We start from the raw sequence: 16709 nt of genomic DNA on the forward strand, positions 1-16709 counted from the left end.
AGAAGAGGTTCTTGTCACTTCTGGTCCCTTAACCACTTCTGTCCCTTCATTTATTCATTCATTCATCCATCCATTCATTCATTCCATAAAGATATGTTGAGGTCTAACCATGTCATGGGCCCTGGGCTGGGTGTGGGGGCGTACAAAAAGCATAGAAGGCAAATATCTAAATAAGGAGAGGTCACATGACAATAGGTACTGAGAAGGAAATCGAACAGGAAAGGGGAGATGGCTGGGAGAGCATGGGGGGGGAGTGCATTTGGAGAGGTAACATTTGAACCGAGAGCAGAAAGGGTAGAAGGAGTCAGGCACACTGAGATCAGGAGGGAAGTCATTCCAGGGGGAGGGCACAGCACATGCAAAGGCCCTGAGGTGGAAAGGAGCTGGGAGTGTTTGAGGAACATTGAGGAGGGTGGTGAGGCTGGAGCAGGGTGAGCAAGGGTGGGGAGGGAGAAAGAGGAGGCCAAGGAGATGGGCCAGGACTGGGCCTCCTTGGGGGGCTGCAGGGAGTAGGATTCTAGGATGATGGGAGACATGGGTAAGCTGGGGAGTAACCTGATATGGTTTTTAAGCTCTGGAAAGCCCCCAGTGGCTGCTGTAGGGAGAAAGGACTCAGGGACAGTGGTGTCAGGAGGCATGGAGTATAACTATGGTTCCATTCAACATTTGTTAGGCACCAACTGTGGCCCCTAGGCCTCCTGGCTTCCTGACCATCCCCAAACCTTCTGAGGGAGGGATGGCCTGCCTGAACAGGGGGAGAATTTGGCCAGTGGAGGAATGTTCTAGAGGCTGAGGGAGGCAAGAAATCTAGGGAGACTCCTGGATATTTGGGTGCTTGATGGAGCCTCTCCCTGACTTGGGGAGACTAGGGGGGAACTGGGCCAGTTTGAGGGTGTCCTGGGAGCCTCATGTTCACCTCTCCCAGTGGACAAAAGTGCTATATGTAGGCATGCACTTGAACGTCCCCTTGGCAAAGACACGCTGGACCTTCCGCACTGGGACAGCACACACAGTCCAGACAACTACCTTCCCCCTCAGAAGAAGGCAGAAAAAGGGGGAAAAAATTTAAAGGTGAGGTCAGGGTGGGAAGGAGACAGAGTGAGATGTTTCGACATCCCTGCAGGAAGGAAGCGAGTTAGAGCTGGCCTGTGCTTCCCCACCCTGCTTCCTCTGGCAAACGCTCTAAAAAAGTCATTCCATTTTGCTGACAGGGCAAAGCTCGCTTGGCTGGCTAGCCGGTAGGACAGGCCCACAGGAGACCTGGAGACTGTTCTGGGTTAAGTCAAATATTTCTGGGTTGGAGTCCCTGCCCTATCCCTGGTTACCTGTGTGAGCTTGGGTATGCATGGACTTTTTAAGAAATTTTTCTGTAGCAACTGAATATCCATGTGGGACAAAACAAACCTTGATTCCTACCTCATGCCATACACAAAAGTTCACCTTTTTAAACTCTGAGCCTCTTATGGGAGATGGTCCCCACCTTGCAGAGCTGTGGTGGGATTGGGTCCCAGTAGGCCTGCTGTGCAGCTGGCTCTCAAGCTACTGTCATTATTATTTCTTTAAAATTCTATGAGGCGCACACATGAGTGCATGTAAAACTGGAGCAATCTGAATAAAATCTGTCGATTGTATCCATGTCAATTTCCTGTATGTACTGTAGTCACACAGGATGTTCCCACTGGTTGAAGTGGCATGCAGGGTACCCTAATTCTCTCTGTATGTTTTCTTTGTTTTCAACAGTTTTATTGAGATATAATTCACATGTCATACAATTCACCCTTTGAAAGTGTTCAACTCAGTGGGTTTTAGTATATTCACAAAGTTGTACAATCATCACCACTATCTAATTCCAGAGTATTTTCATCACCTCGATAAAGAAACTCTGTTCCCATTAGCAATCACTTCTCATTTTCCCCTCCTCCAGCTCCTGTCAGCCACTAATCTACTTTCTGTCTCTACATATAGATTTGCCTATTCTAAACATTTTATATAAATAGAATCATATAATATGTGACCTTTTATTTTATGTCTGGCTTCTTTCACTTAGCATAGTGTTTTTAAGAGTCATCCATGCTGTGGCATGTATCAGTATTTTCACTCCTTTTTGTGGATGAATGATTTCCCACGGTATAGATGTCTCACTTTTAATTTACCCATTCATCAGTTGGTAGACATTTGCATTGTTCCTACTTTTGACTATTATGACTAATGCTGACACGAGTATTCACATGCAAGTTCTAGTACGAACATATGCTTTCAAGTCTCTGTCTTATTTTTACAACTGCATGTGAATCTATAATTATTTAAAAATAAAAAGTTTAATGAAGATAACCAACAAGGACCTACTGTATAGCACAGGGAACTATACTCAATATTTTGTAATAACCTATAAGGGAAAAGAATCTGTAAAAGAATATATAACTGAATCATATACATAGATATATAACTGAATCACTATGTTGTACACCTGAAACTAACACAACATTGTAAATCAACTGTACTTCAATTTAAAAAAAAAGACAAAAAAGAACTTGAAGGCAAAAACAAAAACCAAAGTTTAATGAAAGGGAGAAAAAGACTTGCAATGCTGAGACATTAAGATCAGATAGTGAAAATAATGGAAGACGATAAAATTATTTTTTAAAGTGGGGGACAACCTCTATGAAGATAGTGAGATGCATACAGCTATTTGAAACATGATGTACTGGGAAGGGCACCAGGGGACCTGCCAGGTTTACTTGGGTGGTGGTTACCTGGGTGTGCCCATATCAAAAATTAACCAGGGACTTCCCTAGTGGCACAGTGGTTAAGAATCTACCTGCCAATGCAGGGGACACGGGTTCGAGCCCTGGTCTGGGAAGATCCCACGTGCCGTGGAGCAACTAAGCCCGTGCACCACAACTACTGAGCCTGCGCTCTAGAGCCCACGAGCCGCAACTACTGAAGCCTGAGTGCCTAGAGCCCGTGCTCCGCAATAAGAGAAGCCACCGCAATGAGAAGCCCACACACCTCAACGAAGAGTAGCCCCCGCTCACCACAACTAGAGAAAGCCCGTGCACAGCGATGAAGACCCAAAGCAGCCATAAATAAATAAATTTTAAAGAAAAAAAATTTCAAAAATTAACCAAAATGTACACCTAAAATTAATGCACTTTATGTATGTTCCTGGGTGTAAGCCATACTGCAATAATAAAGAAAAAATTAAAAAGATAAATTTACATTTACCAAAAATTTTAAAAAACATTACAAAAAATGTCAGTGGGGGATTAAAGTAGTCCATTTAAGGAAAAAAAATGAGGTAGATCTATGCGTATAGATGTGCACATATATTCACAGAACAGTATGTAAACAAAACAATTTGCAGATTAATATGTAGAGTAGAATCACATTTCTGTAAAAATAAGGGAAAAAAATTGTATATAATGTCTGCATCTGTATATTTATACCTGGCAGGTGTAAACCACCTGGAAGGATGCATGTCAAATTGCTCTCAAAAGGGCAAAGTGGGGCTTCCCTGGTGGCGCAGTGGTTGAGAGTCCGCCTGCCGATGCAGGGGACGCGGGTTCGTGCCCCGATCTGGGAAGATCCCACGTGCCACGGAGCGGCTGGGCCCGTTGAGCCGTGGCCACTGAGCCTGCGCGTCCAGAGCCTGTGCTCCGCAACGGGAGAGGTCTCAACAGTGAGAGGCCCGCGTACCGGAAAAAAAAAAAAAAGGGCAAAGTGGGGCTTCTCTCTTTATTCAACAGGACTCTAAATTTGAATTTTTCACACTGAGCATATAATATTTTTGTATTTAAAATAAAATAACATATTATACATATCTTAAAAGGAGCATACTCTATTTGGTAACCTGGATTTTCATATTATAACATATCATAAATGTCTTTCCATAACAATAAATATAGACAGGCATAATCATATTTCATTTCTGAAACACATTTCACTGTACAAGTGTACCATAAGTTTTGTAAGCAATACTGTATTTCTGAATGTTTTGTTTCTAGTTTTGTATTATTATTAACAACATTTCTGAGCACTTATGTGATTATTTCCTCAAGATAAATTTCTAAATGCAGAATTGCTAAGCAAAAGGGCATGCATATTTATAAGGTTTTTGGGATATAATGTCAAATTTTACTTCGAAAAGGATGGACCAATATATACTTTCACTAATTGCAGGAGTTTCATTTTTTTAGGAGTTTCATTTTTTAATCTATAAAATGGTTTCATCCAATAAATAAATAAACTAATAAAATAAAACAGCAAAAGGAAAAAAATTTAAGAATTAGCTTTTTTCCTAATCACTTGACTCTTTCATCCACATCATGAATCAAGTCTGGACCCTGGACAAGTCACCTACCCCTTTCTGGGTCCCAGCTTCCTCTTCTGTAAATGGAGAGAAATAATAGCCCCTGCGAGGGTGGATTTGCATATATTAGCCCAGCCCCCTCACCTCTGAGCGAGACAGGCTCTGGGGTGCTGTTCGTGCTCCAGGGCTCCCCGTGGGATCAGGCTGAGGCTGGACGTCAGCTTGTCTCTTGCCCTAACTTGCTTTAGGCTGGGCTTTGCTGGGTGGGGTTGCCAACCTTTCCCTTCCTATTAGCTGTTGCTGTGTGTGTGTGTGTGTGTGTGTGTGTGTGTGTGTGTGTGTGTGTGTGTGTATTTTTGTGTATATGGTATGCACATCTTAACTTTGTAAGCAGAGGAAAGAAGGATAAAAATCAAGTTGTAAAAAATGTTCTGAGCACAGCAAGTGCATTATCTCAATCTTCACTGTGCCTTGGAAGCATGATGATCATCCTACCTGTTGTATAGATAAGAAAACTGAGGCCCAGAGAGGTGAAGCTACTTGTCCAAAGTCACACAGCCAGCTGGCAGAGCTAGGATTTGAACCTGAGCTGTCTGGGTCCAGAGTCTTTGCTCATAAGCATTTGCTGTTCATGCTCATAAGCATTTGCTGTTCTCATGAGTATTCATGAGTGTGAAGAAACCATAGAACTGGAGTTAAAGAGGCTCATCTATGGATGAAGGAATAAAAAGAAACTGTTCTGCCTCTGGTTTAGCTGTATTTTCTAAATCATTTGCAGTAGATGTGAGATGTTGCATACTAAGAAAAATAAATACTTTAAAATAGAAAGAGTTCTTGGGGGAAAGCGGCTGGGGGCTGGTGGTGGTGGGATGAATTGGGAGATTGACATATATACACTAATATGTATAAAATAGGTAACTAATAAGAACCTGCTGTATAAAAAATAAATAAAATAACATTCAAAAAGTCAAAAAAAAATAGTAAGAGTTCTTGTTTTGGAAATGATAGGTAATTTCTGCTTATGTTTTCTTTCTCCTTATCTTGTCAGTTGCTTACTCTCCAGGAGAGTCACATTACTTGGATAATAAAATATAATAAGGCCATTTTTTAAATGCTGGGAGGCAGTACATGAAATGCCAGGGGAGATTATCTCTGAGCTGAGCAACTGTGGGACAGGTTGTGTCTTTTTTTGTTTGTTTGTTTTCTTTTCTGTTTCTTTGGTTCTCCATCAGGAAATTGCTTAACATTTTTATAATTAGGGGAAAATGATCATGTAAAACCCTGGGGTGACTCCAGGTGCTCCCTCTGGAAGGGACTGGCCTTGAAAGTGGTCCTCAGCCTCCTGCCATTTTGAACTCGGGGTAGGGGGAGATGGGTGCAGGTGTGGGTCTCAGGCTCTGCATTTCCTTGGAGACACCAGCACTATGAACCCTCAAGCAGAAATCCTCTCTTGGAGGTTCAATAAATGGAGATCAGACTCTCTCCTCCCAAGTGTTGGGCGTGAAGATGAAATGAAGTGACTCAAGGAAGAGATGGCCCCGTCTGGCCCAGGCCTGCAGCCGAGTGTTCGAATCCAAAGCCCTGAACCTTCCTGAGCTGCTGTTTTTTCCTCCGGCCATGAGGAGTTAGCATGCAGTGGATGTCCTATAATTGCTCCCAGAGGCACAGAGATGATGCCCACTTACACTGCGGTGTAAGTTTCCCGTAAGAGAAAGTTTCTCTCTAGTCTTTAGTCTTGCAGGATGTTGACGTGGAAGCTAGTCTCGGGATGGAGCATATGAGGCTGACCTTGAGGAAGGCTGTCCACTGCTTCTGCAGGAGCTGCTTCCCTCTGAGGTCACTCTACAGATGGGGATCCTTAAGCAATGTCCCCCCTGCCTCCGTGTGCCCACCTGCTCACAGTTCCCCATGTTCGCTCAATGTCCTCGGACTCATGCTCTTGCAAATTCCCTCTGTCAGGGTCACTGCCATCTCTTCCCCACCCACTGAACTCCTATTCATACTTCAACACCCAGCGTCATTGCCCCCTCCTCCAGGAAGTCTTCTTTAAACTCCCTGGCAGGTCCCAGCTCCCTGTTCTAGGGTCCTCCAGCTCCAATTCCTCCCTCCAACCCAGCCCTGACCCCATGGGACTGGAGGAATCTGTGTTTGCCTTTGCTCCCCAGACTGGGGGGATCTTGAGGATTGAGGTTTCGTGAGTCCACACATCACTTGGTGTGGGGCCATGCACAGTGTGGCAACATACTATTTGTAAACAAATGATGTGGACAGGAACATAGTGGCCTCAGCTTCCTGGAACTCCCTTCTCTTTCAGGAGAAGTTCAGAATATTCATTCATTTTGGGCTCAGTTCAGAGCACTGGCAGCTAGTAATTTTGTAGTCAGAAGTGGAAGGTTTGGGGAACTCCTTGGCGGTCCAATGGTTAGGACTTCGCACATTCACTGCCAAGGACCCGGGTTCAGTGACTGGTCAGGGAACTAAGACCCTACAAGCCGTGTAGTGCAGCCAAAAAATAAAAGAAGTGGAAGATTTGAAGGGAAATCAGCATGCAGGAACCCTGTGACATTGATCACTGGGGACCTCTGGAGGGAAGGCCAGATGGCGATGGATATCAAGGACTCTCAAATGCCCCTGCCCTCTCATTCCTCGAGAAGCGGCTGTGAAATTTTGGCACAGTAATGCACAGCTCAGTGACATTTCTTTTTTTTCTTTCTTTTTAAAAAATTTTACTTATTTTGTGTATTTATTTTTGGCTGCGTTGGGTCTTCGTTCCTGCACATGGGTTTTCTGTAGTTGCGGCGAGTGGGGGCTACTCTTCATTGCAGTGAGCAGGCTTCTCACTGCGGTGGCTTCTCTTGTTGCAGAGCACAGGCTCTAGGAGCACGGGCTTCAGTAGTTGTGGCATGCAGGCTCAGTAGTTGTGGCACGCAAGCTCTAGAGTGCAGGCTCAGTAGTTGTGGCGCACGAGCTTAGTTGCTCCGCGGCATGTGGGATGGACCAGGGCTCGAACCTGTGTCTCCTGCATTAGCAGGCGGATTCTTTTTTGTTTGTTTGTTTGTTTGTTTGTTTGTTTTGCGGTTCGCGGGCCTCTCACTGTTGTGGCCTCTCCCGTTGCGGAGCACAGGCTCCGGACGCGCAGGCTCAGCGGCCATGGCTCACGGGCCCAGCCCCTCCGCGGCATGTGGGATCTTCCCGGACCGGGGCACGAACCCATGTCCCCTGCATCGGCAGGCGGACTCTCAACCACTGCGCCACCAGGGAAGCCCCAGCAGGCGGATTCTTAACCACTGCACCACCAGGGAAGCCCCAAGGCTTGTTTTTTAGAGATGAGATTTCCTTGACAAAGTGAGAGTGTTCAGAGGCAAAAACAGCCTACCTCGGCCTTTCCTGATTGGACATAGGCCAGGCCCTCAGCCTCAGATGCCACCCAAGACACCTGCCGGCCAAGGACATGCATTCGAGGCCTCAGGTTTCACAGTCCTGGGCACAGGCTACCCCCAACGTGCTGACCCAGCCTACCACCCTCAATCAAAATAAACCCAGGGTAGGGTGCCTCTAGATCAGCCCCCACCAAAACCCCAAGGTCTGATCCAGATCACAGATCTAGGTGTTTCCAGTCCCATGGACAGGGCTGTCTTTGGTCCCAAAAGCCCTGAGGGGTGGACCAGCTGGCCTCAAAGAACAAAAATTTCATTTTGGAGAGACCCAGGAGAGAGGAAGTGATTACACCAGCTGACGATGAAAGGGCATTTTCTACTCACGGGGCCCTGAGGTCCTTACAAGGCAATCCGAGGAATCCAGAAGTCTCTGTGGTCCTCTTCACAGATGAGCCAGTGGGGGCAGATTCCAGCCCACATTCCTGATTTCAAAGCCTGTGAGGTTGGAGCATTCATTTACCCAACCCAGGTGACTCTTTGCAGTTTAACAGTGTTCAATATAACCATGAACATTTACTGTGAGTCCTCAGGACATACCCAAGAGAAGTGAAAACATACATCCACGTACATGTTCACAGCAGCACTATTCACAGTAGGCAAAAGGTGGAAACAACTCAAGTGTCCATCAACAGAAGAATGGACAAACAAAATGTGGTCTAACCACACGGTGGAATATTATTCAGCCATCAAAAAGAATGAAGCACTGATACATGCTACGATATGGAGGAACCTTGAAGACATGCTAAGTGAGAGAAGCCAGACACAAAAGCCCACATGTAGTATGATCCCATTTATATGAAATGTCCAGAACAAGCAAATCCCTAGAGACAGAAAGTAGATTAGTGGGACTTCCCTGGTGGCACAGTGGTTAAGAATCCGCCTGCCAATGCAGGGGACATGGGTTTGATTCCTGGTCTGGGAAGATCCCACATGCCGCGGAGCAACTAAGTCTGTGCGCCACAACTACTGAGCCTGCGCTCTAGAGCCTGCGAATCACAGCTACTGAGCCCTCATGCCACAACTACTGAAGCCCACGTGCCTAGAGCCCGTGCTCAGCCACAAGAGAAGCCACCACAATGAGAAGCCCGCGCACCGCAACGAAGAGTAGCCCCCACTCGTCACAACTAGAGAAAGCCCATGCAAAACAACAAAGACCCAACACAGCCAATAAATAAATAAACAAACAAATAAATAAATAATTTCCATCTCTCAAACCACACACACAGAAAAAGCTAAAAAAAAAAAAGAAAGTAGATTAGTGGTTGCCAGGGGTTGTGGGGAGGAGGAGTGGCAGTGACTGAAATGGGCACAGGGTTTATTTTGGGGGTGGTGAAAGTGTTCTAAAATTGATCTTGGTGGCGGCTGCACACATCTGTGAATATCCTAAAAACCATTGAACTATATATTTTAAATGGGTGAATTGAATGATATGTGGATTATATCTCAATAAAGCTGTTTTTAAAAATGTTCCCCCAAACCTCCACATTTACTGAGCACCCACTATATGTCAGGCACTGTGCTGGGTGCTAGAACAGAGTCCAGAGAGGGACACAGAGTCATAAACAGGTGACTATAGTACTGGAGGATTCCTTTCTTACAGCACAGAGAGGAGAAAGATGTAGCATTTGTGTGGACATGTGAAGGATGGAAGAAGGAGTCTGTGTATTGGGTTTTGACGGATGAATAGGAGTTTGCCAAGTTGAAGTTGGGGACTAAGGGTGAATTCAACTTTGTAAAATTTAATAAACAAAATAAAATGAACATAATTTTAAAAATGAAAATGAATGCATCCTTATTTGTCTGCATGAACTAAAGGAGTGCATATTTGGACACTTCGCAACCCACCCCAAACCATGCCTGGCTCACCCATGTCAATTTCGAAGTGACGTTGTTTATGTCTACAGCAAACACAGTGCTGTAAACTGGCATGTCAGTCTCTTCGTTCATCAGGAATGTGGAGAAATCTGAAAGTTCGGCCGCCCGCACCCCTAGTTGCTGTCTATGAGGATAAACAAAAGATCAAGAGCCAGGCGTGACCAAGACCCTCCCCCGAGGACCCGCCTTCTCTCAGCTAGGCTGGATTCTCTCTGGCCTTCCTTCTCCCAGCGTGGCCAGCGCGGGGCTCTGGCGGGTGGCCACGAGAGTGAGGAGGGGCGACGTCCTCGTCCAAAAATAAATTGTGGCCCTGAATGGGTAAAGAATAAACTAGGGCGGAGAAGGGGGCTGGGGAGGGGCTGAGGGGAAAGAGAGAATTGTGATTTTCCTGGGAGGATGAATGCAGCCTTCAGAGGCTGACCTCCCAGGGCTAGGCTGGCAGCCACATGCTGAGCCTCTGCTGTGCCTCCAGCTGCTCCCAACCACCTGACACCTTCCCTGCTGGGTCTTGACTCCTGAGCCTGACACCTCTCCCAAAGTGGACCGCATCAACACTCAGAAAAGTCCTTTCCTTGCACTCTTAATGTGGATCTTACTTTTTGTAAACCCAGTGTGACTTTTGACTGTTCACTGAGTGCAATATGCTCCCTCCCTATGACCCATTTTACAGAGGAGGAAACTAAGGCTCAGAAAAGGGGAGAGAGCAGAGACTGGGAATCAGTGGTGAGGGGCGTGCATCCAGCAGAGACCCTGGAGGGTGACTTCGGCTCTATCCTGCTGGGAGATCTGCAAACACCTTATGCTATTGATCAGGGCTGCCCTGGGGGATGTCAACTCAAGGCACTTCTGGCCTTCTGTTGGTCTTGCAGGCAACGGGTGCTCCAGCAGCCCAGGGGAGCCCCTGGCAATCACAGGCAATCACACAGGTGCCTGTTGTTAAACAGGGAGTGGGATGGAGGAGTGTGGATGGAGCAGCACGGTGCCTATTTGCATTCTTGTCCTTCTAAGTTGCTCTTTTAAAACTATACATTGGAGAAGTCAGATGTAAAAGGCCACATGTTGTATGATCCCATTTATATGAAATGTCCAGAACAGGCAAATCCGTAGAGACAGAAAGCAGACTGGTGGTTGCCAGGGGCTGGGGGACAGGGAATGGGGAGCGACTGCTAACGGGGACAGGGTTTCCTTTTGGGATGATGAAAGTATTCTGGAACTACATAGAGGTGATGGTTATACCACATTGGGAATGTGCTAACTGCCATGGCATTAAACACTTTAAAATGGTAACTATGTTATGTAACTTTTACCACAATTTTTAAAAAGCATAAATTGGGCCATGCCCCTTCTGTGCTCTGAAGCCTTCCGTGATTCCCCATTGCCTTAGGACAAAATCTATACTTGTCTCCCACCCCAGAAACCCCTCACCCTTGTCTCCCTCCCTCCTCTCTTCATCTCATTCCTCTTCCCACAGCTGAGATCATTTGCACCTCAGGGCCTTTGCACTCCTTCTGCCTGGCACGCCCGTATTCATCCTTCAGTTCTCCAGTGAAATGTTATCTCCCAGACGAGGCTCCATTATGGGCCTTTCTTTGTACCTTGGATGTTTCCTTCAAATCACTGACTGCAGTTTGTATTGGGTGCGCCAAAAAGTGCCTTCGGTTTTTTTGTTTGTTTGTTTGTTGGCTGTGTTCGGTCTTCGTTGCTTTGCGCGGGCTTTCTCTAGTTGTGGCGAACGGGGGCTACTCTTTGTTGTGATGTGTGGGCTTCTCATCGCGATGGCTTCTCTTATTGTGGAGCATGGGCTCTAGGGCACGCAGGCATCAGTAGTTGTGGCACGTGGGCTCAGTAGTTGTGGTCCACGGGCTCTAGAGTGCAGACTCAGTAGTTGTGGCGCATGGGCTTAGTTGCTCCACGGCATGTGGCATCTTCCCAGACCAGGGATCAAACCTGTGTCCCCTGCATTGGCAGGCGGATTCTTATCCACTGAGCCACCAGGGAAGTCCCGCTTTGGTTTTTTAAGTAAAAACAAAAGACACGTTTTTCATTTTCACCAAGAACTTTATTGAGCAACATATTCACTGTTTTGTTCCACTACCTTCTGCCATTTTTCAGGTAACTTCACAATTCCATCTTCCCAAAACTTTTTATCTTTTTGAGCAAAGAACTGTTCCAGGTGCCTTTTACAGTCTTCTAGGAAAATGAAATTTTTTTCATTAATAGAATTTTGTAAAGACCGAAATAAATGGAAATCCGAATGTACAATGTCTGGTGAATACAGTGGATGAATCAGAACTTCCCAGCCAAGCTGTAACAGTTTTTGCCTGGTCATCAAAGAAACATGTGGTCTTGCGTTATCCTGCTGGAAGATTTTTTTTTTTAATTCTTTCTTTATTTTTATTTTTGGCTGTGTTGGGTCTTCGCTGCTGTGCGTGGGCTTCTCATTGTGGTGGCCTCCCCCGCTGCAGAGCACGGGATCCAGGCGCGTGGGCCTCAGCAGCTGTGGTGCGCGGGCTCCAGAGCGCAGGCTCAGCGGCCGCGGCACACGGGCCCAGTTGCTCCACAGCACGTGGGATCCTCCCGGACCAGGGCTCAAACCCGCGTCCCCCGCACTGACAGGTGGACTCACAACCACTGCGCCACCAGGGAAGCCCCCTGGTGGAAGATTATGTGTTTTCTTTTTTGTTGTTTTAAAGATTTATATTTTATTTATTTTTGGCCGTGTCGGGTCTTAGTTGCGGCACGCGGGATCTTCGTTGTGGTGTGAGGGCTTCTCTCTAGTTGTGACGCGCGGGCTCCAGGGCATGTGGGCTCTGTAGTTTGCAGCACGCGGGCTCTAGTTGAGGCACGCGAGCTCTGTAGTTGTGGTACGTGAGCTCAGTAGTTGTGGCACGCGGGCTTAGTTGCCCTGTGGCATGTGGGATCTTAGTTCCCTGACCAGGGATCGAACCTGCATCCCCTGCATTGTAGGGTGGATTCTTTACCACTGGACCACCAGGCAAGTCCCAGATTATGTGTTTTCCGTTGACTAATTCTGGACGCTTTTCATCAAATGCGTCCAATTAGACCAGATTCATCAGTTGGTCTAATTGGGAGCAGTACTTGTTGGAATTAATTGTTTGGCTTTCTGGAAAGAGCTCATAATAGAGAACTCCCTTCCAATCCCACCATATATGCAACATCACCTTCTTTGGATGAAGACTGGCCTTTGGTGTGGTTGGTGGTGGTTCATTTTGCTTGCCCCACGATCTCTTCTGTTCCACATTGTTATACAGTATCCATTTTTCATCACCCATTACAATTTGTTTTAAAAACAGAACGTTTTCATTACCTTTCAGTAGAGGATTGCATGCGGAAATATGGTCAGAAGGTTTTTTTCACTTATGTGGAACCCAAACATCAAAGCAAGTCACATAACCAAGCTGGTGCAAATGATTTTCATCGCTTGATTTGGGTATTTTGAGTATGTTGGCTATCTCCCGTGTAGTATAACATTGATTGTTCTCAATTAGTGTTTCGATTCGATCGCTATCAATTTCAACCAGTCTACCCGACCGTGGAGCATCATCCAGCAAGAAATCTCCGGCACGAAACTTCGCAAACCACTTCTGACACATCTGATCGGTCAACAGCACCTTTTCCATACACTGCACAAATCTTTTTGTGTGTTTCAGTTGCTTTTTTTTTTTTTTTTTTGCGGTACGCGGGCCTCTCACTGTTGTGGCCTCTCCCATTGCGGAGCACAGGCTCCGGACGCGCAGGCTCAGCGGCCATGGCTCATGGGCCTAGCCGCTCTGCGGCATGTGGGATCCTCCGGGACCAGGGCACGAACCCGTGTCCCCTGCATCGGCAGGCGGACTCTCAACCACTGCACCACCTGAGGGAAGCCCTCAGCTGCATTTTTACCTTTCTTGAAATAATAACGCATAATATGCCGAAAATGCTGCTTTTTTTCTTCCATCTTCAATATTAAAATGGCTACACAAATTTTGATGTCTTTTTTTTAAATGCACGCCGATATGACAGCTGTCACATACAATCTAACAAAATTGTTTTGAATGAAGTTAAAGACAACTAAGTGCTACTAGAGCCATCTTACGGAAAAAACACGAATTTTTGGCCCACCCAATAATTGCATACTGCTTTTAGATCTTGAAAGAAGGTTCCACCCGGAAGGAGCAGTTAGGTGTTTCTCAAATATGTAGTGAATGAATGAGTGAGCGAATGAATGAGTGAGTGAATGAATGAGTGAGTGAATGAGTGAACCAACAGATAGATGGACAGAGGCTACTGAGAGACTGTCAGGGAGATGCTGGAGGGACTTTCATGGCAGCCTACAAACAGCGGTCCTGGAGGAAGCAATGTTTAGTCACCCATTTGACACAGGAAGAGACTGTCTAGATTACATCTGGTGCTTTTTTCTCCTAAGACCACAGCTGCCTCTGAAACAAAGACCGACAATTGCCGCCAGCACATGCTTCATCATTTTTACTTCCTTTGAATGTTCTTCAATGGGTTTTCTTTTCAAACTGCCTAAGCATGCACTCTTGGTGTGCCCAGGCGCATGGCTGGGGAAGGGATGGGAAGAGCTTCTCCCTCGGCCCCCCCAACACTCCCCGTGACTCAGACAGTTTGGAGCAGACCCCTCTCACTCTCTGCGTGGGGGAATCTGTCTACATTTTATATATTTTCTACAAAAATCACATCACACTTTGCAATTTCATCCTTTTGGATCCTACAAAAATCACATCACGCTTCGGATTCTGTCCTCCAGGGTCTGTTCTGTGAAAAACGTCATCATATTTTATATCCAAAGACACTTTAACTTCTCCCTACCTTCCCTCTATTTGCTTTGTTCCCAGGATTCCGCCTCATATCTGTGGACATTGAGAGTCATGCCCTGGGTTGACCTCAGTGGGTTTGCCCCATGAGGGAGAGGATCATGGCTTTTAAAGACGCCCAGATCAGTTGGCAAAAAAGGCTGGAATATGGAGCAACCCTGAGGAAAACAGCTTGGCAGTTCCTCAAAAGATTAAACGTAGAGTTGCTATAGGATCCCGTAATTCCACTCTTTTATGTATAGACCCCAAAGAATTGAAAGCAGGTATTCAAGCCAGAACTTATACACGAGTGTTTTCAGCAGCACTATTCACAATCGCCAAAAGGAGTAAACAATCCAAATGTCCATTGACAGATGAATGGATGAGGAAAATATGGTCCAGCCGCACAACGAAATATTACTCAGCCATAAAAAGGAATGAAGCACTGACACATGCTACAATATGGATGAACCGTGAAAACATCATGCTGAGTGAAAGGAACCAGACACAAAAGTCCACATAGTATATGAAATTTCAATTTCTATGAAATGTCCAGAACAGGCAAACCCATAGAGACGGAAAGCAGAGTAGACATTATTAGGGCTGGGGGAGGGGGAACTGGGGAGTGACGGCTAATGAGCATTGGGTTTCCTTTTGGGGTGATGGGTATGTTCTGGAACTAGATAGAGATGGTCCTTGAACAACGCTGTGAATGTATTAAATGTCACTGAATTGTTCACTTTAAAATGGTGAATTTTATGTTATGTGAACTTTACATCAATAAGAAACCAAAAAATTGGAGTGATCCTCATGGCAGCCAGCAAGGAGGGAGGTGCTGTCCCTGCCAATACAGGCAACCACTGGGCATTAGCAATTCTAACATTTGTCTGGGCGTGTGGTCAGCAAAGACGCCCCTTCTCAGGTACCTAATCTCCTCATTCTACAAATGAGGATACTGAGGTTCCAAGGGGTGGAGTGAATATTGTAAGATCACCCGTGTGGTCCTCCCATCACATCACGAACTTGGGACTTTATTTTTAGGAGGAGCAGGCCAACAGGAAACCTCAATGACAGACTCCCAGTGTCACAGAACGATGGAAACAGTGCAGTGAACGTTTGTGAGCTTCGAAGCATGCTGGTGCTGATTCGCAGAAGCCTGGCATCAGATACTACCATTCTCCCATTTTATAAATGAGGAAAATAAGGCTCAGATAGGTGGATCACTCACCCCAGGTGACACAGCACAGGGAGGACATATTTGGACTGAGGACTCAAACCCTCAAGTTCTGCTTTGCTCTGAGCTGCCTCTGGGCAAAGCAAATGATCAAGATATGGACACTGAAATCCTGAAGCTGAAACCTCAAATCTCACACCTGGACCAGGAATTCCAGGAACTGGGAGGTGGTGCTCCCACAAGTCCAAACAGAGGAATCTCTGGAGAAAAATCAAGCAAAGAAAAGCTCAGCTCATGAGGTCCCCCTCCTTGGGTCCTGAAGCAAGCAGCTGGTGTCAGATTCATCGTGGAGCTGCAATTCCTCAGTGTCAAAGTTCTCAGGGCGGTGAGCATGGGCTTGGTGGGAAATAGGAATGGTGCGTATGCATGTATGTGTGTGTGTGTGCACGTGTGTGCGCGCATCTGTGTCTGTATATATACATGTGTTTTTGAGCCTGCACGTGCACACGTGTCTTTATGTGTGTACGTATGCATGTATATGCACACATGTGTGTATATATGGGGAGCTTCAAAACCAGATGAGAGGGCTTCCCTGGTGGCGCAGTGGCTGAGAGTCCGCCTGCCGATGCAGGGGACACGGGTTCGTGCCCCAGTCCGGGAAGATCCCACGTGCCACGGAGCGGCTGGGCCCGTGAGCCATGGCCGCTGAGCCTGCGCGTCCGGAGCCTGTGCTCCGCAACGGGAGAGGCCACAACAGTGAGAGGCCCGCGAACCACAAAAAAACAAAAAAACAGATGAGATCAACTGGAAATCCTCGTATTTAGTGTGAGTCTGCAGTCAGGCTCCCAGACCTCAGTTTCTCCACTGGGAAATGGGCCAGTTTCTGCTGGATGTGAAGATTAGAGTTGAGAGAGACCACTGTCTATCAGAAGATTTGTCACAGTATACAGTCTGAGCTACAGGCTGCGAAGTTGACACCTGTGATCTCCTTTGATTCTCAAAGCAAACCCAAGGCTCAGTTTATCATCCACGTTTTCATAGACAATGAATTTTCGTCACTCTAAAATCATGCAAGCAAAGATTTCAAACCACACAGA

This window comes from Aethalodelphis obliquidens, unplaced genomic scaffold (assembly GCF_003676395.1).
Source record: "Aethalodelphis obliquidens isolate GAN/ISIS:26980383/991018 unplaced genomic scaffold, ASM367639v1 scaffold53, whole genome shotgun sequence".
NCBI classification, from domain to species: domain Eukaryota; kingdom Metazoa; phylum Chordata; class Mammalia; order Artiodactyla; family Delphinidae; genus Aethalodelphis; species Aethalodelphis obliquidens.